Here is a 24,699-nt window from a genome sequence, read left to right as displayed (position 1 = left end):
CCTTTGCCCAGACCTCATCGTGTTGTAAGAATGTCCCGTCACAGTTCGTAGGCTGGACCTTGGCCTCTCTCCACACATTCGGAATCACCAGCTAATGAAGTGGATATTGTTTTCTGGTCCTTCTCTCTTATCCTATAGCTAGCTCCCTTCCGTGGCCTTCACTTAGCAGCGGTGTCAGGAGTGATGGAGAGGCTGACCTTTTCCCATCACTGTCCCGCACACCTCATTAATTTCTCCTTGCAGCTGGAGATGCCCATTATGGCTTAGGCGAGCCGATGGGTTCTTCAGAGAGCAGAGGAATGCAGTTTCCCAGAAGCGCCTGACCCAGGGCTTCTCTCCTGCAGGACATGGGAGACAATCTTCTGGTTTATAGAGCTAACAGAAGAAAGTCATGTTTGAAGCCCTCAGAAAGCCCTGAGCACTTTCTTTTTAGAGCCTTGCTTTAAAGGCAAAGGAACGACACCAGTCACTTCAGTGTAGAACTAACCAAAGAATACAAAAATACTGCGCAAAATGGTACAAAATGAAAACTCAAGCAATGCTCATTGAATGCTTGTTTAGAATTTGATCTAGCCCGGGGCCAGGAGGCATACAATATTTGTTGAAAAAACGAATGGTGAATTTTCACAGTAATCCTGCGATGATGAGACCAAGTGGTAGTGTCTTCATGTAACAGGAGACAAAGGCCCAAGAAGTTAAGTGCCCAAGGTCACCCAGCAATAAAGTCCTGTCCTCTGTTGTCACTGGGGCACTGCTTCCATGCAGTCCTTTTGTTACCTTTGGGAAAATCTGTCACTTTCCTAGATGTTCTGGTGAAATCATTCCTTCAGTCCATGTATACTGTGCACCTGCAAGAAAACAGGCATGGTGTTGGGCATGGGGTAGACTGAAGTATAAAGCTCCAAGGTTGGCCCCTGCCCTCAGTCATCACACAGCCCAACAGGTGCTCCTGGAGCCCATGGTGACCTCAATGACCCCTTAAGCCCATCGTCTTCTTTCAGTATTGTCTTCCATGCCTCAGTATTAAATATTTTTTAATCTATGCGAGCGTTCGCTTAAGAAAACTTTTATTTTTTAAATTATAAACCTAATAAATGTTACCATGTGATCCAACAAGTCTACTTCCGGGTACATACCCGAAAGAATTGAAATCATGGTCTCGAAGAGATAATTGTCCACCAATATTCATAGCAGCATTATTCACAACAGCCAAAAGGTGGAAAGAGCTCAAGTGTCCATCAGTGGATGAATGGGTGAGCAAAACGTGGTGTGTACCTTGAATGGAGTGTTATTTGCCATTAAAAAGGAAGGAAATACAGACACATGCTACAACATGGATGAACCTTGGCTGAGTGAAATAAGTCAGTCACAAAAGACAAATACATATTACTCCACTTATATGATATACTGAATACAGTCAAATTCATAGGCACAGAAAGTAGAATGATGATTGCGTGGGGTGAAGGAGGAGGAAGGGTGAGGGGTTAGAGTTTAACAGGTGCAGAGTTTCAGTGTTGCAAGGTGAAAAATTTCTGGATATGGACACTATCAAGGTTGCACAAGAGTGTGAATGTATTTAATAAGGCTGAACTGTACATTTACAAATGATCAAGGGGCGCCTGGGTGGCTCAGTTGGTTAAGCATTCGACTCTTGATTTCAGCCCAGGTCATGATCTCATGACCTGAACGAGCCCCGAGTTAGGCTCTGTGCTGACAGCACGGAGCTTGCTTGGGATTCTCTCTCTCCCTCTCTCTCTCTGCCCCTCCCCGGCTCTCTCTCAAAATAAATAAATAAACATTTAAAAAAATGATCAAGATATATACTTTAAAAAACCCAAACAGGATTTCTGATTCCTCCTTTTCCATTGTGTACTCACTCCTCAAGGGCAGCCAAGAGGAGCATGACATGCAGGGACACATGACTGGGTATGAATTTCCATTCCATCCCTTATTGACTGCAACCATGGGCTAGTGACTTTCCTTTCCTGAATCTCAGTTTCTTCATGTGAAAATGGGTACACCATCATTGTTGGGACTTAATAAGAAGAGGAGTGGCAGATGCTTGGCACATAGGCAACACACACTAAGGGCTGACTGTGGTTGTTCTTCTCTGGAAGGTCCCCCCCCGGTGACTTGGGCTCTGTGAGCAGTCAGGGCTCAGGGAAGTCCACGGCAAGGGAGGGGAAGAAGGACCTTCTGGAAGGTGCTATACTCATACTTGCAATGTGTAGATCATCTTTCCCCAGAGGGGCTATCTGACAACAAGTGATTAAGAAGGTGTTATCCTTATCTTTCCAGCGATCAAAAGCAGCTGTTATATACAGATGTCCTTTTCAAAACAGCAGATCCCCAGAGTGAAAGCTCATAATGTAAACTTTTAGGAAGAGGTGGCCAAGCAGAATCCAGAGAATACTTAGGACCCAGGGCACATGGATAGGTAACCACAGAAAGATAGTAGTGGAATATATGAACCACTTAGCATCAAGAGACCTGAGTCCAACTTCTACCTTTTGGTTTTGTCTCACCTTGAGTCATGCATCCTATAAACTCTTTGAACCTCAGTTTTCTCACCCAGAAAGTTGGCATCATATTGCATGTCATATAAGATTACTACGAAGATAAGGTAAAGCTGTATGCAAACGTGCTTTGCAAACCATATAGTTCTAAGCAGGTGTAAATGATTATTACTGATTTTTTGTGTCAATGGATTTGTGTCAATGTCCTGCCACACAGGCAGATGTAGTACTGGAATCTGATTTTGTTTTTTAGGAACGGAAATAATTTGCTTTTTTTTGTGTTCTTTGTAAAAAATTAAAGCAAAATGAGAAAGTGCCTGTTTCCTTAATCTCAAGTGCTGTTGATACTTTTAAATCCTTATTTATTTATATAAATATATCTCAATATGTTAACTGAAAAAAAGGTTTCAAATATTTTATAGTGTGATCCTCTTTATGGCTTATGAAGTACAACAATCAAGTGTCAGTGAGGAGGATGAACATATAAGACACTACATTAAGATCATATGATCTTTTATAATTCTGAAATTCTATTAGTTATTTCTAAAAAACTTTCCTGTATTTAAACTGGAATAGGGTGCCTGTTAGGAACTAGGTTCTACATGGGTAAAATGGATCCAATATAGTGTAAATTCATAGTTTTAGTGAACATTAAATTAGATAATGCACAGTGAGGGATGCCTGGATGGCTCAGTCGGTTGAGCATCCAACTTCTGCTCATGTCATGATCTTGTGGTTTGTGGGTTCGAGTCCCAAGTCGGGCTCTGTGCTGACAGCTCAGAGCCTGGAACCTGCTTTGGATTCTGTGTCTCCTCTCTCTGCTCCTCCCCTGCTCACACTCTGTCTTTCTTTCAAAAATAAATAAACATCAAAAAATAGATAATGCACAGTGATGTCATAGAGTGAGTCTTCAATAAATATCAGTTGTTATTATTGTCAGTAATGATACATTAAAGTTCTTTTGTTCCCTGTGTCTATCAGACCACTGGCTTATTGATTACCAGTGGGTCGTTGATCTGATTAACCCATGATTACCTGAGATAAATAATGTATCGACATTTTACAGATTTTAAGAACTATGATTCTCAATTTACAAGGTTTGAAGGTAGAGCAGAAGTAAGGATGGTTGTATAAAGACTCTTTGAAGATTGGGAGTGGTGGATGGTGATTTCTAACCTGTGGTGGCCCACCTTAGCTTCTTTGGTCTAAACTTTAACCACTAGTCCTGAGATTTCATGTGACTTTCTCCCCATCCCCTTGTCCAAAGCTGCTTTAGTCCTCCTGCCAGATTTGCTAATATGTGAGGAAATAGTACCGTTTTTTTCTCCTCTGCCAATTTTTTTTTCTGACAGGAAACCTATTATGTGAACCATCTCATAATTCCAAAGCAAAAAAGTTTGTCCATTGAATCTAATTCTAAAGTCTTTCCTTCCTCTGGGAGGAAGTCTAAACCTTTCCTACCAGTTTTTGAAGTTTAAAAGTTACTTTTTAAAACAGCATTTGCCTACCATAGGGAATTTTTTCTGTATCAGAGAAAAGCGTTTAAAATACACACACACACACACACACACACACACTCACACATGCACACACACACACACACACACAGGCACACACACCTCTCTGGGTTTCCAATGAATGATATACAAAACAATTGGGACTTTAACCACAACAAAAATGTATCACTTTTTGGGTGGTCTTTGAGATTAACTTTCTAAAAACTGTTTAGAGGAGCCAGGTTTTGGTTTTGGTGTTTTTCCTCTGATCACTGCCGACTGACTAAGGACTTCAGGCTGTTTACCTGCGGGAGAGCTTTAGATATGGTTATTTGTGTGGCATTGTATCGAGGCCCTCAAATATTTGCCGGGAGGTTTGGTGGAAAAAGTCTAGACCAGTGCAAACACTGCAGGGCCCCAGAGAAATCCAAGAGGCTCAAAGGACCATTCAAGAACCCCCTCTCTGTACTGTTATACTGCCAAGAAGCCCTCAGAATCTTTGTCAGACTGGATGAGCCCACTGAAGAGAGTTAAAAGGGCCCAAGTCAAGGAAGAGATCCTTGATTTCATCATCACTGGTGGCACAGTGGAAAGAGGTACGGTGGAAAGCCATTGACCTACCCATCAGGAATGCTGACCACCAGCCCTAGCTCTGTTACTCACTTGTTGGATCACTTTGGCAAGTCACTAGCCCTCTCTGGGCTCTGGCTTATTAGTTTCATTTATTTATTTACTTATTTATTTATTCATTCATTTTTAAACATTTATTTATTTATTTTTGAGAGAGAGAGATCATGAGTGGGGGAGGGACAGAGAGAGAGGGAGACAGAATCCCAAGCAGGCTCTGCACTGACCAGAGCCCAACTTGGGGCTCCGACTCATGAACCATGAGATCGTGACCTGAGCCGAAATCAAGCGTCAGACAGATGCTTAACTGACTGAGCCACCCAGGCACCCTGGTGTATTAGTTTTAAAAGGAGTGAAATGATCTCTAAGGTCCTTTTCTTCAGTCCTATCTGTCCATTACGAACCTCTTAGGTGTAGTCACTGGACCGGGCTGGCAGTGGACTGCGCCCTCTGCTAGATATTTTAAAAACTTTGTCTCAGGAATCCTCGTGACAATCTTGTAAGGTAGGCAGCGTTATCCACATTTTACACACAAGGAAACCAAAGCTTTAAAAGATTACGAAACTTGCCCAACATCAGATTTCTTCTAGTAAGAGCCTCCAAATCCAGCTCTTGTCGGTTCCAGTCTCTCCTTGTACCTCCACCCCTGGGGATAATGTTTTGCGTTTTACAAAGCACATCTATATGTCCAGATTATGAAATGAGTAGATCAGAGCACAGAGTGCATACGTGGTGTGGCCCAGATCCCTTGGCTAGAGAGTGCCAAATGTGGGGCTCGAAACCAGATGTTCTGACTCAAAAAACCAGGGCTTTCCCCACCTCACAACATTACTTGTGCAGCCTGCTGTGGCTGACTTGTTTTGTAAGATTTGGGGCCCCACCCTCCCAGGTGGGGCAAGCATGCCACATGTCTCTGATCTTATTGTGTATACACAACTTTGGTTTCCTTCCCCAACCGTGCTTTTCCTGCGGTCGCTCCCAATTCTCTGAATGACAATTCCACCTTTCCACTGCTTGTGCCTCAAACAGGAACTCATCCTTTTCTCTTCTGCCTGTATCTAATCCTGCAGCAAATCCTGCGGGATCTTCCTTCAGAATAAGCTCAGAATCTGACCGCTTCTTGGCACCTTGGCATGAGTCACCTTTCACCAGGCCATTGTCTAATCCGGTCCCTCTGCTGCTGTCCTTGCTCCCTACACTCTTTTCTCCACACAGCAGCCAGAGGGATTTTGTCAAATCAAAAGTCACGTCATGTTCTTTTGTCCTGAAAAAGACCCCAGTGGCAACCCTTCTCGCTCTGAGCAAAAGGACCTCACTCACGAGGTACTGGACTCCAGCCACAGAGCCTCCCCGCTGTTCCTGGAACACACCAGACATATTCCTGCCTCAGGGCCTCTGCACTCACTGTTTCCCTGCCCTGGGACACTTTCCCCAGATACCTGCATGGCTTACTCTTCACCTCCCTCAAGTCTCTACCGATTTGTCATCTTCTCTAGCGTCTAGAGCAATGCCTGGCACTTAGTAGGTGTTTTGTGAATGAATGAATGAAACATCTCTGTCCCTTGACAGGTATTTGAATTTCAGCCCTGTGGGTCTCATCTTTTTGTGATCTGCAGAACAGATAATTCCCCCCCCCCCCCAACAGTCACCTGAGGTCTGGTCCATTTATCACTGCCTCTTCACCTGAGCCCAGCTCCTACCTAAGAAGCTCTCCAAGAGGCTTGTGCTTGCGCTGCAGTCATGGTGGCTTCTGACCTAACCCCACATTCTGTGAACTTAACAAGGAACATTTATTCCAGTGCCATCCTGGACTCTTCCAGAAGGTAGTGCCTTCATGTACAGCATTCTCATTTGGGGGAGTCACCCAGGCGCTGAAGGTCAACCATTCAGCTTATTGAATATTAATTATTCAGGTGTGCCTGGTCACATGGGAAATTTCAGCCAGTAATGAAGCCGGGATGAATCCGGGCAAGGGGGAAAGCCCATAAAAGTGCCCCCCACCCCCCGCAGGATAAGTACCCTCTAAAGAGTCCTTGTGTTTCTGGGTTGAAGAGAAGGCAGGAGCAAAGAGGGAGAAGCAAGACTATCCCTTTTGTAATTTGCAAAGAAAGAAGTCATTTATCAATGCTTGAGATATTGAATGATGTAATTGCCATTCAAAATTTCTTTAGGGGCAATGTTGGCTGATTAAAAACACAGCTTATGCTCCCATTTTGTGAATAAGGAAATAGCCACACAAGGAGGGTCATGGTTTTCCAAGAACAACAAGCGACCCAATCAGTCCTACCCCTCCTATCAAGGGAAAGTCATGTTTGCCTCCATCTACCTGACATGTCCCAGACTGTCTCTGGAGACATATGTCATCACGAAACTTTCCTGCCATTGAGAGGAAGAAGAAGTGAAACTCATCTACCACTCAAGCCCCCAACGCTGTTGAGTCAGGGGTGAGAACAGAGCAGCAAATCTGGGAATAACCTTAGAAGTGGCATCAGCGGCCCAGTTAGAGTGATCCCCAGAGCTCATCTAGAGAGACCTCAGAGGTCATTTGCACACGGGGAAGCTGAGGTGCCAAGAGGAGAGCGACTCTGGGTCACATGGGGACTTGGTGACTGGAAAGGAGCCAGAGCTCTCCCACCTTGAGCCTCCACCTGAGGCTACGTTCAGGGTCCTCAAATGACCTTGTGACCTGCTGGTCACATAGTCTCATTTTCCAGTTGAGGAAACAGAGACCAGTAAGGCAGAAAGAGCAATGAGGCCGAGGAGGACTTAGGAGGCCAGAGAAGATATTTAAAATGGACTTTTGCCCCTTCAGATTCTCTTGGGTTGACTTAAGTAGGACTTTCAGTTCTTCCTTTCCTTCAGTGTCACAGTAACTTTTACATCAATTTCATCTGGTCCCTGAGGAAATGGCCTTGTGAACTTGAAAAACAAATGCCTAAATGCACTGAACCAAGTTAGCTTCTTGTACTGTCCCTTCTGTTCCATGCCAGTGTTCCTGTCCAGAAGTGGGATCAATTAGGTGGGAGCAGTGGGAAGAAGTACATGGACTCCCTCAGAGCCATAGTGTGGCATGAGAAAAAAGGGACATCCAGGACATTCTCCTCAAAGAACACTCTCCCAGTTTTCTAGGCATACAGCAGGTGCTTAGCAAACGATCGTTGGGGTTGCCTTGCTAGAAAACTTTCAGGTTACCGGTTTCACAGTTGACCAATGGGTGAGTTCACTGATCGATCACTCAACCACTCTATGTCCAGAGTCACATTCAGAATTGTGTAATAGTCAAGGGACATACGTGTTTTGAGTCAGGGGCCAAAACTCAGGGGCCGTTTACTCCCATTGGGAAGTCAGTTCTGTGACATGTGTTACGAGTTGAGCAAAATACAAGACAGTTCCCATGTGAGACCATATAACCTTGATAGGATGATGGAAGTGGACGTAACAGTAGCCTTTCCTCGTCATTATGTCAATATAATAGTAATAGTAATGATAGATAGCTGCCTTTCTTTGAACGCTTACTGTAGTTACAATAAGACACGTGTTAAGCACTTTCTAGGTATTGTCTCACGTATCTGCACAACACCCCCCCACCCCCCGTTGGTACTAATATTGTTCCCTTCCCAAGGTCACAGTGCAATAGTGTGGCGGCAGAATTTGAACCCAGGTCCGTCTTGCCCACACTCAGCCTTCTGCCCCACTCTAGGCCTCTGTGTGTAAGTGGTTTCCTTTCCCTTCATGATGCCTCCAAGACCTTTTTTTTTTTTTTTTCCAACGTTTATTCATTTTTGGGACAGAGAGAGACAGAGCATGAACGGGGGAGGGGCAGAGAGAGAGGGAGAACAGAATCGGAAACAGACTCCAGGCTCTGAGCCATCAGCCCAGAGCCTGACGCGGGGCTCGAACTCACGGACTGCGAGATCGTGACCTGGCTGAAGTCGGACGCCCAACCGACTGCGCCACCCAGGTGCCCCTCCAAGACCTTTTAAACTCCCCTCATCCTCTGGCCACCATGTCTGGCCCAGACCAGTGGTTCTCCAACTCACATAACAGGGTCTAGATGAGCGAGAAAGAAAGGGGAACTGTTCATAACCTGTGGCCCGTTTGCTTCCACCCCAGCTGGGAGTGAGGGGCACAAGCAAACCTTGTCACAACATTACCAGTCAGGTGGAAGAAGCTGAGAACAACTCTTCATCCACTATTGCTCTGCTCCCACTTTGCCCAGGCCCTTGCTGCCCTCCTGTGTTTAACCTTGCTTCCCGAAGTCTGTCTTAAACAGGGGCAAAAATCACCTCTAAAGTTTGGGGAGCCAACTCTCCTTGATTTACCAGAAGTCTCCCGAGTTCTCCAGGGTACTCTCAGTTCCTAACCCACTTATTTTGTCCTAAGGGGGTGGGCTCAGACACTGACGCTGCGGAAGCACAATCGCTGTGCCACCTTGTGGTGATTCCTGGGAACTGCAGCTGTCCTTTTCTGTTACCCAGGGCATGAGCCAGCAGCCACCCCTACTCCCCTGCGTATAGATGCAGAGTTTCAATTCCACCCCTCTCCCGCTCCTACACTCACCTAGACAGTCTTTCAGTTTGATGTGGAGGTAGATCAAGCTGACGAGCCCGTTTGACCTCCTCAAATTACTACGTTGGCTTCTGGGTGCATTGAAATTAAGATTACCCTGCTACTGCTGCTGCTGCTGAAGACTTGCTGTGTGTGCTTGGCCCATGGTTTATTGCTTAAACCGTCTCATTTAATTATCGTAACAGCTCTTTACATAGGAAATATTGTTATCCATATTTACAGACTAAGCCTTGGCGAATCCCAGGAACTGTCACAATTCCCACTGCTAGGAAGAGGCAAGTCAGGATATGAATCCAGGTTGTCTGACCCTGGGGCCTATGCACTTAACCGCTATGCTAAATGATTTTCCGGTGTAAGGATATGACATTGGCTTTGGAGTCAGGGAGAGCTGGGTTGCCAGGCAAGTTAGCCTTTTTTTTTTTTTTTACATTTAAAAAAAAAAATAATTTATTGTCAAGTTAGCTAACGTGCAGTGTATACAGTGTGCTCCTCGCTTTGGGAGTAGATGCCCATGATTCATCGCTTACAACACTCGGTGCTCATCCCAAGTGCCCTCCTCAATGCCCATCACCCATTTCCCCCTGTCCCCCACTGCACCCCTTCCCCCATCAACCCTCAGTTTGTTCTCTGTATTTAAGAGTCTCTTATGGTTTCAGGCAGGTTAGTCTGTGAAATGAAGTTTCCATTTGCATGTGAAGGGTTCTTTTAGGGTTAAAGGAATATATAAAACATGTAACAGAGAGACTGCCATAATTCACCAGACTCCCCGGGAGCCTCACGGACCTTCCATCTTGTGACTCTCCTCCCATAGCCAACAACAGATGCCCTGCAAACATCTGTAGGATGACCCAGTCTCCTACTCATCGTTCGTTTGTTCGTCCTCTTACCACACAATCGTTGAGCACCTACTGTATGCCAGGCACAGTGCTCGGACTCTTGGGGGTAAGAAGGTGAGGAAGAGCCCTTGCAAAGTGTGCCCTAGGGGGGGTTTCTGTGTGCAGACTGCTGGGTATGTAAAGAGCAGTGTGGACAGGTGAGGCATGTAGCATCGAGAGAGCTTGGAAGGAAAAGCAAAACAAGAACATACACAACGAGGCACAACAAAGATTAATGTCTTAAGAGAGAGGAGAATGGATAGTCTAAAGGGAGAGAACTCCTGACTGCTGGGTCAGGCAAAGCTTGGTAGCATCAATGTGAGGGGAAAGGCAATGGTCAAAAGTAGCAGCCCGGAGGTGCATTGCAGGTGATTAGTGAGTGCCTTGTCACTGAGGGCACTGACCAATTTTCCCAGCAGTGTTACTGAAGAAGGGGGCATTCAAAGTTCCTCTAGAATTAATAAGGGACAGATTCTTAACCAAAGGGAAAATACTTCCACTATATGCCAGGCGCTGTGCTGGACTGCTATCTCCCTCACCTGTGAATGGGCCCCCATCTCACAGGTGAGAAAACTGAGACTCACAGACATTCCGTGACTTACTCGAGTTACTAAATATGGAAGTCAGGATGCAAACCTGGAGGCATTTTGTTCCAAAGGCAACACTTTCCATCACAGGGCACATTGTCTTTTTCTTTTACTAACAAGGCAGGAATCCCGGTGAACTTTCACTCAAATCTGACCACCCAAGGGAGGGGGCCTCTGTCTCATGCAGTGTTTCTCGTGATCTAGAGGAAAGGCGATGTCCTCAATATAAAAGGATGCAGTACTTGGTACCACACAGGGTCGCTGATAGGAATGGATCAAGCGCCTTGGGGCAGGGTGGCTGACGGAGAGGCTGCAGAGGCCAGGGCTTGGGGTCATGCGGCCCTGGCTTTGAATCTCAGCTGGGCAAGTTTTTCCAAGTTCTTAAAGCCTCAGTTCCCTCCTCTGTGAAGAAGATAAGCCAAAAGTATCCACCATAGGATTAAATCAGCTAAAACCAGAGGAGCCTCACCCACCGCATGTCTATGGGAAACGCTCTGTGCATATTAGTTACCAAACATTCTTTTACCAAGAAGGGCCTGGGCCACTGCCCAGGACACGCTTGGTGCTCGAGATGCAGCTATGATGCTTCCTTTTTTCCAAGGCCTTCCCAAATCCTGGCCACCGTACCCCTAACCTGTAAGGCAAGTGGGTGTTTCATGAGCTTATGAATTTTTATAAGATTCTATTTTTGCGATTTCATGCAATGCTCCAGTGCCACTGGACACGTCAGCTCCTGACCTTTCGGTCAGCACAGCACTTCCCATAAACAGAGCCATAAAAGCCCGCTGGTTTTCTCCTTGGCATGTGAGTTTGTTTGGTGCTCTCCCTGCCTCCTTCACCATTTGAATATTGATGTCATATTCCCAAATCCTCTCACCTCTACTGAGAAAGACCTACTCGTGATTCCCTCCTGGGTACTTAGCAATCCCCAGGGGGGGAAGTTGGGGTTTCAACAAGGAGCAGGCATCATGAAACCGAGAGAGCTAGCAGGGTAGAGGAGTTACTCAAAGGTGGAGGAGAGGGCAAAACATCCGTGTGCGATTGTCAACCTCAAGTTGGTGGCTGAGTCAGGTTTTTTGTGGGTTGTTGTTGTTGTTGTTTTTGAGTCCTGCTGGTAAGACACGGGTATAACATTTAAGGAAATATAAATAGAATAAAGCATCCACCCATATTTCCCCCTGAATGTTAGCCCAACTATTTTGGCTAAATACTTTCAGTATTTCCACACATATTTTTATGAAAATTTTTAATCATCCCGTGGGGTTTAATTTGGAGTGCTTCTCTTTTTCCCTTAGTGTTATTCCAGGAAGGCCTTTTCTACATCGCTGTATGGTCTTCATGCTCATATGGAGGCTATCGCATCGTGGCTCATTCCTGAGACTCACTGCTCTAGGGTCTTGGTCCTAAGGAATCTTACGGTTGAGTGGAACAGTCACAAAGCCTTCAGGTCAAGCCTTGGTTCTGCCATTTGCTAACCATGTGACCTTGATTCAGTTACTGCCTTGTGCTGTGAGCCTCTGCACATCTGTGGTAGAGTTACCGTGAGGTTTAGAAGCATGTCAAGTCCGGTCAGAGAATTTCTTCAACAAATGGCAGCTGTCAATAGAGATGTGCTGTCATTCACCTTATTGTTGGAAAGTTCTAACATGATGAGGGACATCTGGTGCAAATTGCCTTCTCCTCTTGACTTCTGTTTTGGGGAGAAGAGTCCTAGGAGGGGGATTAGTTGGCCCAAGGATATAAACGTTTTTGTGGCTGGGGCACCTGGGTGGCTCAGTCGGTTGGGCTTCCGACTTCGGCTCAGGTCATGATCTCACCGCTCGTGAGTTCAAGCCCCGCGTCGGGCTCTGTGCTGACAGCTCAGAGCCTGGAGTCTGCTTCAGATTCTGTCTCCCTCTCTCTCTGCCCCTCCCCTGCTTGTGCTCTGTCTCTCTCTCACAAATATGAAAAATAAAAAAAAAAGTTCAACATTTTTGTGGCTCTTGATATGCAATGCCGACTTGCCTTCCAGAAAGCTGATACCAATTCACATAGCTGTTGGCAATGTAACCTGTATTTGAGCCAAAGCTAGCAGCAAAGGAAGGTGCTAGTAATGTTAGTAACGCAGGGGACTAGTAATGTTAGTAACGCAGTTCAGCAACAAGCAGGTTCTTTAAGGAACCAAAACACAACAGTTAGTGGGATTCTGATGACGGAGGGCAGGAATTTGCAAGATAGTATGGAGGCAGTGGGAGTTAGACTGGGCATAGTTACAGGGTAACTAAAGGCAGATAGTTACTTTCTGGGTGGACATAAAGCCTATGCTCCTGGAAAGCTCAAGGTATTTGATATTAAAATGTGACTCTTCCCAAATTTATTTCTAGTTTAAAGTCTCAAACGAAAATTTCTGCTTAAGTCTTGTGTTTATGGTTAACATCATTAGTTCTTATCTTGGGGAATTTATTAAACTGTTAAGAACAAGCTGCTCCATTCATCCCTTCTTGATTTTCATAGTACATCGAAGCTGTTGCTTAGCTGTTGCTTTTTTTTTTAGTTAAAAAACTTTTTAAATTTTATTTGTTTTTGAGAGAGAGACAGAGTACAAGCAGGGCAGGGGTAGAGAGGAAGGAGGAGACAGAGAATCCAAAGCAGTTCCAGGCCCTGAGATGTCAGCAGAGAGTCTGACATGGGGCTTGAACTCATGAACTGTGAGATCATGACCTGAGCCAAAGTTGGACAACTGAGCCACGTAGGCACCCTGTTTTCCTGTTTTGTTTTTTTTTTATGTTTATTAATTTTTGAGAGAGACAGAGAGACAGAGCATGAGTGGGTAAGGGGCAGAGAGAAGGAGAGACACAGAATCTGAAGCAGGCTCCAGGCTCTGAGCTGTCAGCACAGAACCGGATGTGGGGCTCGAACTCACGAACGCTGAGCTGAAGTCAGACGTTTAACCGACTGAGCCACCCAGGCACCCCAACTGCTTTTCTGGTTTTTCTATTCCACTTAGGCAAACCATAAACCATAGTGCTCGAGTACTATTTTCCCATTTGGAGGATATGAAGTTCGGGGCTGTGATATTTTCATTCATACGTGGTGGTTTGTACCACGTGTCTCCAGTGGGTGGAGAACACAAGGACCCTGCTTGGGATTCTCTCTCTCCCTCTTTCTCTGCCCCTCCCCCGCTTATTCTCTCTCTCCACCCACCCCCTCCAAAGAAATAAACTTTAAAAAAAAGAAGAAAATGGGCAAATATTCCTTTCTGACAAAATAAAACAGGATAATACATGAAAGAGTTTGTGTTTCATTTATTTATTTTTATTTTTAAGTAGGCCCCATGTGGGGCTTGAACTCATGACCTTAAGATCAAGACTTGAGCTGAGATCAAGAGTCAGACACTTAACTGACTGAGCCACCCAGGTGCCCAGATGAAAGAGTTTTGAATGGAAGTCAGAGAGTGTGGATTCAAATCCCACTACAATTCTGGCTGAGTGACCTTGGGCATAATTAACATTTCTAACTTTCGGTTTTTCCATGTGTAAAATGCACCTCTCAGGATTGTTGTGAGGTCTAATATGACAATGTCTGTAGAACTCTTCTGTAATAAGTGACCCATTAATGGGTCATAAAATTAATTAATCGTTTCATCAAGAGAAATTGTTGGTTTTTACAAAAGAATATGACTGAAAATGCCAGAGTGTATCTCAAAGTAATGTTGTTGTTTTGTGAAACATATATCCCAGGTTATGATGTAAAATATATTCCTTAGTGCCCTAAGAGCCTAAGAGAGCTGGAGAGAGCTCGAGAGTCTGTTGCTTTAAGGTCAATAGTCATGGGGAGACCAGAATAGCAAAGTCTCCTTTCTCCTGTTCAGAGTGTGAAACTCAGCAGAATTGGTGTCTGGTGGGGACACCTGGGTGGCTCAGTCGGTTGAGCGTCCAACTTCGGCTCAGGTCACGATCTCACAGTCCGTGAGTTCGAGCCCCGCGTCGGGCTCTGTGCTGACAGCTCAAATTCTGGAGCCTGCTTCGGATTCTGTGTCTCCCTCTCTCTCTGCACCTCCCCCACTGGCATTTTGTCTCTCTCTCTCTCTCTCTCAAAAATAAATAAACATTAAAAAAAAAAAAAGAATTTGTGTCTGGTGGCTTGCAAGTCAGTTTCAGGGGGAAGTTGGAGAGGATGGATGATTCTGCTCCATGATATTATGGTTATGTCTGTATCACGCCCTGCCATTTGTTAATGTTTTAGTGCTTAGGATCCATCCTTCCTGCCTTCTTTCCAAAACATTATTTATTAGACACCCAGTGTTACGGACTGAATCGTGTTCCTTCCAAATTCCCATGTTGAGGCCCCAACCCCCAACGTGACTGTATTTGGAGATAGGGCCTTTAAAGAGGCAATGAAGGTTAAATGAGGTCCTAAGAATGAGACCTTAATCCAATAGCAATGGTGTCCTTAAAAGAAGAGGAAGGGACACCTGGAATGAGCACACAGAGAAAAGGCCATGTGAAGATGCAAAGAGAAAGCGGTTGTCTAAAGGCAAGGAGAGACCTCAGGAGAAACCAAACCTGCTGACACATTGATCTTGGACTTCCAGCCTCCAGAACTGTAAGAAAATAAGTTTTTGTCCCTTAAGCCACTCAGCCTGTGATATTTTGTTATAGAAGCCCTAGCAAACCAATACACCCACTATATGCCAGGTGTGGTCCCAGGTCCTGGGGGATCCAGAGATGACAAGATCAGGTCCCTGTCTTCCTGGACTTAGATATCCAAATAACCACTTACAATGCAACATGTTAATTGCAAAGTAATGCTAAGTGTGGCTCAAGGTCCAAAGGCACTCAGAGGGAGCTGTCTCTATGTTTTCCCAAAGGAGTTAGGGACAACACCCCAGAGGAGGAAATTCTAAAGGCATTAAGGATAAATTCCATTTCTTCTATTTTCTCATACCGTTAATGACAGGTCTTAGATCAAAACACAAGTGCTTGATTTGGATACCTTCATTTCTATCTTCGACTCCTAACACCCTATAGCAAAGGGTCTCAGGTCAGAGGAATATCTGATACCTACACAGGAAGTGCAATGGTCTTAAAGGGATATGTGGAGGGGAACTGCCAGGAGGCTCTAATGGGGACCTTCAGGGCTAACATAGCTTATTGGTCATGGGGAAGGTGCAGAAGTGAGAGAGACAGAGCTCACAGAGACACGAACCTGAGCCTCTGCACACAGGGGATTAATTCTTGCCCTGTCAACACACAGTCCTCTGTCAGCTGCCGGAGATTCTTCACGAGGGATATGTTCCCCCTTGGGAGTTTTTAGTTTTAGACGGCAGAGACTGGGATCCCCTCCAAAATGCTATTCCAAATCTTCCTTCTCTACCTAAGGGGTCTGCAAGCTCCCTCTGTAAAGAGCAAGGTGGTCAATACTTTTGGTTTTGAGCACTATATAGTCTGTCCAACGACTGGCTCCTACCACTGTAGTGCCAAAGCAGCCATGGTTAATATGTAAGCAAATGTGACTCCATACCAATAAAATTTTATTTATGGACACTGAAATTTGAATTTCATATGATTTTTACACGTCATGAAATGTTACTTTTCCTTCTTTTTTCCCCCAACCATTCAAAAAATGTACAAACCACTCTCAACTTCAGGGATACCCAAAAGAGCAGGCTGTAGTCTCCCCACCCCGGACTTAACACGGTTTCATGCATTTTTCATGAATTTGGTACTTTGCTCCCTAGATGAATTCAGGGATGCCTAATAGCATCTGAGAATGTTAAGGATGGTTGAGATAGTTCTGAGCTTTCATAAATCGGTCTGAAGTTCTCTAGGACAATGTGCCAAAGGATTTTAATCAAAGAGTGTATCCCTATATTTTAACAAATGCGTTTAGAATACACTATAGGTATTTGCACAGTGACTTGGGGCATCCATTCCTCTACTGAGCCTTGGTTTCCCTACCTGTAAACGAGGCGGTTGATTTTGGCAACTGCTCAGGTCCCTCTCTCTCTCTGAAGTTCCACGTGTCTCTGGAAGGTGCTCCCAGACCCCCCACCCCCACCCCATGCTAATGTTGAGGGTTGCTGTGCTCTGCCTCTGACCATGCGCTTGACGCCTGTGGACTTTGTGGCACTCCGCTCAGCTTAGCTGCTTTTCCCCTGTTAATCTCTAAGACTGAAAGCATTAAGTATACAGAATTGGGGAGCTTGGCCCTTTGCATCTTTCTTGGCAACACAGTTGAGTGGCCCCTTCGAGGAGTTTCCTTCCTCATCTTTGCTGTCTTTCTTAGCCTATTCAAAGAGCCATTTGGGGAGCTCACTGCTGGGGTTGGAAGGCCCATCCCAGTGGGGAGCAGTGCAGACTCTGGGGACCCATGCAGCTCTGGGCTGGCTCAGGGAAGCCTATCTCAGTTTCTCTCGCAGGAAGTAACTACGGCCTGAGGGCCCCAGACACTGTTTAGAGGCCACATTCATTGCCAGTGAAAGAAAAACGCCCAGGGCAATGTAATTAAATGTAGATGAGATTATTCCTGGAACAAGGTTTTTCTTCTCCTCCCCCCTTTAAGAAAAAACACCCAACAGGTTCTCGGAGTCAGAGTAGCATAGTGAGGGGGCTCTCACCTCTAGAGCCCCACTAGCTAGCGGTATGGAAACAGGCAGATGGTCAGCCCTTATGACAATGTCTCCCTCTTCCCAACACCATTCTGAGAATTCAGGCATCCATAGGCCGCGCGGTTTCTAAAAAGCAGGTGGGCTCAGAGGAACCAGAGAGGCTGATGTCTGTGCCCTTGGGCTTTGACTAACTGAGCTGCCTTGGTTATGGCACCAGTGCTGCAGGGGCATTTGGGGCGAGTGAGAGGATCGGGTCCCTGGGCCCGTGAGCGAGCATGACTGAAGGAGGCTGCCTTGTTAGGTTTGCTTGAAGACTCAGGACAAAATATCGTGGAAAAAGGAAGTGACTGCCCTGGCCTGGAAGGGACTGTGTTAGAGCTCCCCTCTCTGCGGTTAACAGGGGAAATTATTGACTCTTCCTTTTCCCATGCACCTGGAATACTCTGGACACAAACCAGTCTTCACCAGAACCACACAAGTGTTTCTTACAGGCATTTTCCAGTAGCCTCTGAGCTCTGAGCTTTGGGAGTCTGGCCCTTTCTTTCTTAATGCTTGTGGGTCTTTTCCAACTCCTCACCTCCAACCCCCAAGGCCTGTGTACATTAGCACAGTATTTGGCTTGTGTTAGACCCTTGCTAGTCAAAGTGTGCTCTCGACCGGCACCCTGGACACCACCACCAGCTGGGATCTTGTTAGAAATGCAGACCCTTAGGCCTCACCCCACATCTCCTCAAACAGGATGTGCATTGTATTTAAAAAAAAAAATTCTTTTTAACGTTTTGTTTTATTTTTTGAGGGACAGAGAGAGACAGAGCATGAGCAGCAGAGGGGCAGAGAGAGAGAGAGAGAGAGAGAGGGGGAGACGCAGAATCCAAAGCAGACTCCAGGTGCTGAGGCTGTCAGCACAGAGCCTGACGTGGGGCTCGAACCCATGGACTGGGAGATCATGACCTGAGCCGAAGTCGAATGCTCAACCACCTGAGCCACCCAGGTGCCCCTGGATGTTCATTTTTTTTTTCAACGTTTATTTATTTTTGGGACAGAGAGAGACAGAGCATGAACGGGGGAGGGGCAGAGAGAGAGGGAGACACAGAATCGGAAACAGGCTCCAGGCTCTGAGCCATCGGCCCAGAGCCCGACGCGGGGCTCGAACTCACGGACCGCGAGATCGTGACCTGGCTGAAGTCTGACGCTTAACCGACTGCGCCACCCAGGCACCCCTGGATGTTCATTTTGAAAAGCTCCCTGGTTGATTTGTGGCCCGGTCAAGTCTGAGAAGCCCTGAATTGGAGAAGAGATGTTTGCTGAGAGTAGGACAGGGAATATCAAGAGACATGGGTCCTACCAATGCTGCTGTCACTTTCTTTGCCATCCTCTCAGGGAGCAATTCTTAGCAAGCAATTTAACAGATTTGGGCCTCAACTGCCTGTAGACAGGATGAAATCTTACAAAAGTAATTTTTAAGCATAACTTTATAGGTACTATAAAAGATGGACCCTGCTCTCCAGGGGTTTCGGTTCCAGGACGGAGAGAAGGAAAATAGGCAAGTAATGGTGATACAGAGTGAAAAGTGGCAGGTGACCTAAGGGAAGTGCAAAGAACAGGCCCTGGGGCTTCAGAGAAAGAGGAGGCTTCTGCTAGTCTGTTCTGAAATCCTGCCCTTTTATGGCTCCAGGGGCAAATAAATTTCATGTGCAGGGGCCGGTCGAGATACCCCCACACTCTGCAAGCGACCGTGAAATAAGGTCCACAGAAGCTGCAGCACTGCCACTGTTCAGAAGGAAGGGACATCGTTTAGGAGGAATGTCAGAGAGTCTGAGTAGGTGAATACTTGAAAGGAAAATTAAAACATTAAAAAATGTTAACAAATTTTAAAAATCACAGAAAAGCTCTTATTTCCCATCCACGTGCAATACCACCCAGACTGTTAGGATGAGGAGGGCGGGGGACTCATCCTGTTCATCTCTGTGGCCCCAGGATGCGGCACGCTGCAGGGTCCTGAGCAAGAGCTCATAAACACTTGTAGCACTGAAGCAAACAGCGATGACTTTCATGGGCAAGGCAAGCATACGCTGGGGATGGAAGAGCATAGCCTTTCTCTAGGGCAGTTTCAAGGCAGTATGCACAAAATCCTATAATGTAGCAAATTATTATCCTGTCTGCGTTCTAGACATGCAGTTTCTAGAAAGTATTTCCTTCAGTTGTTCAGGCATGAATGGGAATTTCCTAAGGACCATGTCTTAGTCTCCCTCCAATAAGACTTGGGCATTTCTGTACTTTTTTTTTTTTTTTTTTTTTTTTTAGTAATGTCTACACCCAATGTGGGGCTCGAACTCATGACCCCAAGATCAAGAGTCAGATGTGCTACCAACTGAGCCAGTCAGGCACCCCAACACTTGGGCATTTCTTTTTTTTTTTTTTAATGTTTATTTTTGAGAGAGAGAGAGAGAGAGAGAGAGAGAGAGACAGAGCATGAGTGGGGGAGGGGCAGAGAGAGAGGGAGACACAGAATCCAAAGCAGGCTCCAGGCTCTGAGCCGTCAGCACAGAGCCTGATGCAGGGCTCAAACTCACGAGCTGTGAGATCATGACCTGAGCCGAAGTCGGAAGCTCAACCGACTGAGCCACCCAAGCGCCCGAACACTTGGGCATTTCTAAATGCCCGCAAATAACTTATCAGGGAGGTTTCTTGACATTTGACTGTTAGCCTTGTTGGGAATAAATTAAGATACACAGAACTTTTATTTGAAAAGCTCTTTAAAATAGTTCTTTAGGTCTTCTAATATTCCACAAATTGGGTCAAATAGAATTGCTTTCATCTTGAAGAAGAAAAAAGCTAGGCATATTTTCTGTCCATTGTCACCAAATGTAACTGGGAGCAAACCTTAGTTTATGTGCTAAAACATGTGTCCACTGGAGTCAGGGGACCCTTTGTCTATTTCCAGAGAAAGAGAGATATGAAACGATGAACACGTACTTGGATTTCTGTTTCTGATATTAAGCTTCTCCTCTGAGTACACTTAAAATTATAGACTTTAGACCTGAAGGAACCTTGGGTGTCATTCATTCATTCACTCACCATAAAGAAATTTCTGGAGACTTCTGCTTAATGCAACAGACTGACTGACATGGGTTTTGTTTCTCTAAAAATTCATAGACAATCTGGATAAAGTAGAACAGAAAATTTTTTTCCCCAGATACATTGTTGAGTTTGTAAGAAGGAAATAAAGAGAAGGATTCAAAGCTAGAGTGGTAAGTAAGTGCTTGAGACCCTGATGGCTGACGGGGGTCCCACATTGAGAGATAGGCTCTCAGTGCTGGAAGCTATGATTCGATACTAAATGGAGGCACAGAAGAGAAACTCTGAGGACAGGGAGAAAGTGGGGTGGATTCTAAGGATTCCCTTGTTCACAAATGGGAACTGGAAAACTGCTCCCCACCTAAGGAATTTACAAGGAGCCTTAACACCCACCTGGGACTGTAGATGGGAGAACAGACACCCATGAGAAATTGTAAGCCAAAGCCTGTGTCATATGTCAGTGTGGAGTCTGAATTTATAATATCCAGGTGAGGAAGTGTAAGAACCAGTTTACAGTAGTCAAATCACCAGGAACCTAGAAGGGGCATCTATGAAAATGCACAAGGGGTGCCTGGATGGCTCAGTCGGTTAAGGATCTATCTCTTGATTTTGGCTCAGGTCATGATCTCACAGTTGTGAGATAGAGCCTGAGTTGGGCTCTACTCTGGGCATGGAGACGGCTTAAGATTCTCTCTCCCCCTCTCCCTGTCCCTCTCTCCCACGTCCCTCTCTCCCACTCTTTCTCTCTCTCTCTCTCTCTCGAAAGGAAGGAAGAAAGAAAGAAAGAAAGAAAGAAACTGCACAAAACATATTCCCTTTTGAAGATGAGCCCAGGACGAAAGTCACAAACTATGCTAGGAAATGAAGTACCATGAAGGAGAGTTAACAGAAACAATAAGTAAGGGCATCAGTACCCACAAAATTGCAGATAATAGGACATTCTGAAAGAGATTAGAAAATATGTGTGTTGAAAATACTTATAGAAGTAAAAGGTCAAGAATGGGATACTGAAACTGAATAAGTTGACCTGAAAAAGTGGAATTTTCAAAAATGAGAAATACAATGAAACCTAAAACTTAAGGGGTTGGCTAGTTATAGAATAACTACAAATAAAGAGAGAATTAGTGATGTGAAGTATGGATCTAAAGAAGTCATCCAAAATGAAACATGGATAAGTAAAGACACACACATCATGGAAGGAGGTTAGGAGACATGAAATAAAGAATGGAAAGATCTGATATGCTTTTTAAAAAATGTTTATTTATTTTTGAGAGAGAGAGACAGAGTGCAAGTGGGGGGTGGGCAGAGGGAGAAGGAGACAGAAAATCTGAAGCAGGCTTTGGGCTGTCAGCACAGAGCCCCATGTCGGGCTCGAACTCCCAAACCATGAGATCATGACCAGAGCCAATGTTGCATGCTTAACCGACTGAGCCACCCAGGAGCCCCCTGATATACTTTTAATAGGGATTCTAGAAGAGTCTATAGAAAATATAGAAATGGCAGTATTTAAAGAAATCCTGGCTTCCAAAATTGAAAAGAGATATGAAGCCTCAGGTTAAAGAAGTATACTGAGTTCCATGCAAGATAAACCAAACAGCTGTACCCTCAGACATATTAGCATACTGGAGTTGCAGAAATAAGACAGACCAAAGTAAAACAAAACATACACACAAAAAACCAAAAATGTTAGCAGCTACCAGAGAGAAATACCAATACATTTCCTACACAGGAATAATAAAATGCAACAAGACCTTTCATCCTCAACCAAAGGTGCCAGAACACAGTGGAAATAATCTTCAAAGTGCACAGGAAGAATAACCATCAGTTTAGAAATGCATTTGACCCAGCGAAAGTACTATTCAGGAGGGATAGCAAAATAATGGTATTTTCAGGCAAAGACAGAGTTTACTTGTCACAGACCTTCACTGAGAGGGCTACTAACAGATGCACTTCAAGAAGAGAATTGAGGGGACACCTGGGTGGCTCAGCCAATTAATTGAGCATCTAACTTCGGCTCAGGTCATGATCTCACTGTTCTTGAGTTCGAGTCCCACGTTGGGCTCTCCACTCTTAGCGCAGATCCTCTCCCTCCCTCTCTCTCTTTGCCCCTCCCCTGCTCGCGTTTTCTCTCTCTCTCTTAAATATAAAAATAAACATTTAAAAATATTTTTAAAAAAAAGGGAATTGAGCCCAGACAGAAAGAGTGGTATTACAAGAAGCAAGGTAACCTAGTTAAATTACATTAATTAAAAAAAAATGTGTATATATATATATATATATATATATATATATATAATCATACTGTGATCTCAATAATCACTGGCTATATTTTTTTTAATTTTTAAAAATTTATTTATTTATTTACTTATTTACTTATTTATTTTCGGGGAGGGGGGTAGGGAGGATCAGAGAGAGACGGACAGAGAGAGAATCCCAAGCAAGCTCTGCACTATCAGCACAGAGCCTGATGCAGGGCTTGAACTCACAAACCATGAGATCATGACCTGAGCCGGAACCAAGAGTCAGACACTTAACCAACTGAGCCACCCAGGCGTCCTTAAAAAAATTTTTTAAACTAATTTTGATGGGTCTACAAATAAAATGAAACTGAAGTACTAAGAAACAATAGGGATGGGGAAGGACAAGTTAAAGTGTTCTAAGGTTTTTATATGTTGGGGAAAGAGATCAGAGGCATTAGCAACTTTATAGTTATTAAGACAAGAGTTTATGTTACAATGTTAAGGGTTCCCACTAAGAGCAGGGAAATAAAATGTGAAACCTCTAAAAAGAAAAAGAAAAAGAAAGAAAATACAATCAATTGGGTAGAATGCAAAAAAAGTTGGGGGGGGGGGGAGCGGTAGACAGAGAAGAAAAAAAGTAAAGTAAAAAGAAAACACAAAGCAAAATGTTAGAAATAAGTTCATAAATATCCATAATCACAATGACTATAATTGGATGAAAATCAACATTTCTGAACACACACACTTGATGCCAGGCATTGTGCTATGGGTGGGGGATACAAAAATAGATCAACTACAGTTTCTGTCTTCAAGAACTTCATAGTCTCCTTGGGGGAGGGGGGGTGAGGAAAAACAAAGCCATAATCATAGGTCAAGTGTCATGACAGAGGGAACCAAAGAGAGGGGCACCCGACCCAGCCTGTGGGAGGAGGGATGAGGAAGGCTTCCTGAAGATGGTGATCCTTCCGCTGCATCTTGAAGGATGAGTAAGAAGGCAAAGGGGACAGGAAGGGTGTACCAGGCAAAGGTAACAACATGTGCAAAGGCACAGAAGTGGGGGAGAACGTGGCACTTTCTGATCCAACCGTCTGTTGTGGTAGACCTGAAACTCAGGAAGGGTAAGGAGACTGTCTCAAGGTCACTCAGCTGATTAGTAACCAACCCAGGGTTTGTACCCAAGACCCCCATCTCCTTTGCCACCCCCCGTTTCTACTATACCGCAGCGTGTTAAGTCTATAGCAGGAGGCTTGGTGACCACGTGCTGTTGAGACCCCAGCCAACTTTGAAAAAGTTATGGGTGTGGGGACTGGATCTGTCTCTGGCCTATCCTGGGCTGGAGCAGAGCCAGGAACTTGGTAGTTTCCAGGCTGAGCAGCCCAGTTTACCCCAAGGAAGCCACGGCACCGATGCGCAGTTTAATCATTAACTCCAGGTTCACAGGACTGGAGCTGGAATGCAGAGGACCTGGGTGGGGGCAGCCCGGGTCTCCAGGGAGCCATGAGCGGTTCTTGAGATCATTAAGAGACCAAAGTTTAGAATGGAGTCTTCTGACTCTGAATGGACCCACACTCTGGGCTCAGAAATAAGGACCATAGTGTTTCTCTCAATTTTGTGGGAGATTAGCCATCATCTTGTTGGCTCGATTTCAGGATTCTTTAGTGTTCATAGAGTACTGTAATTCTTTCTGCCACAGCCCTTGCCCGGCATGGAAATTCTTTACTCGTCCATCTATCCCGCTAAACAGTGACCTCTGGGGGGGCAGGACTCAGCCTTTCATCTGTGACCTCAGTGCCTGGCACAGCCTGGCACATACATAGCAGGTGTTCGTTAAATGTTTGTTGACTGGTTACATAAATGGGACTCTGTGTACACGTGTTCCAAAGCACATGTCTTTTTTGTCTGTGTGTTCGTTTAATTCAAAGAAATGGAGGGGCGCCTGGGTGGCTCAGCCGGTTAAAGTATCCGACTTCAGCTCAAGTCATGATCTCACAGCTCGTGGGTTCGAGTCCCACATCGGGCTCTACGCTGACAGCTCAGAGCCTGGAGCCTGCTTCGGCTTCTGTGTCTCCCTCTCTCTGCCCCTCTTCCTCTCGTGCTCTCTCTCTCAAAAATAAATATTAAA

This window comes from Leopardus geoffroyi, chromosome E1 (genome assembly GCF_018350155.1).
Source record: "Leopardus geoffroyi isolate Oge1 chromosome E1, O.geoffroyi_Oge1_pat1.0, whole genome shotgun sequence".
Lineage (NCBI taxonomy): Eukaryota > Metazoa > Chordata > Mammalia > Carnivora > Felidae > Leopardus > Leopardus geoffroyi.
Note: the sequence above shows the minus strand (reverse complement) of the source record.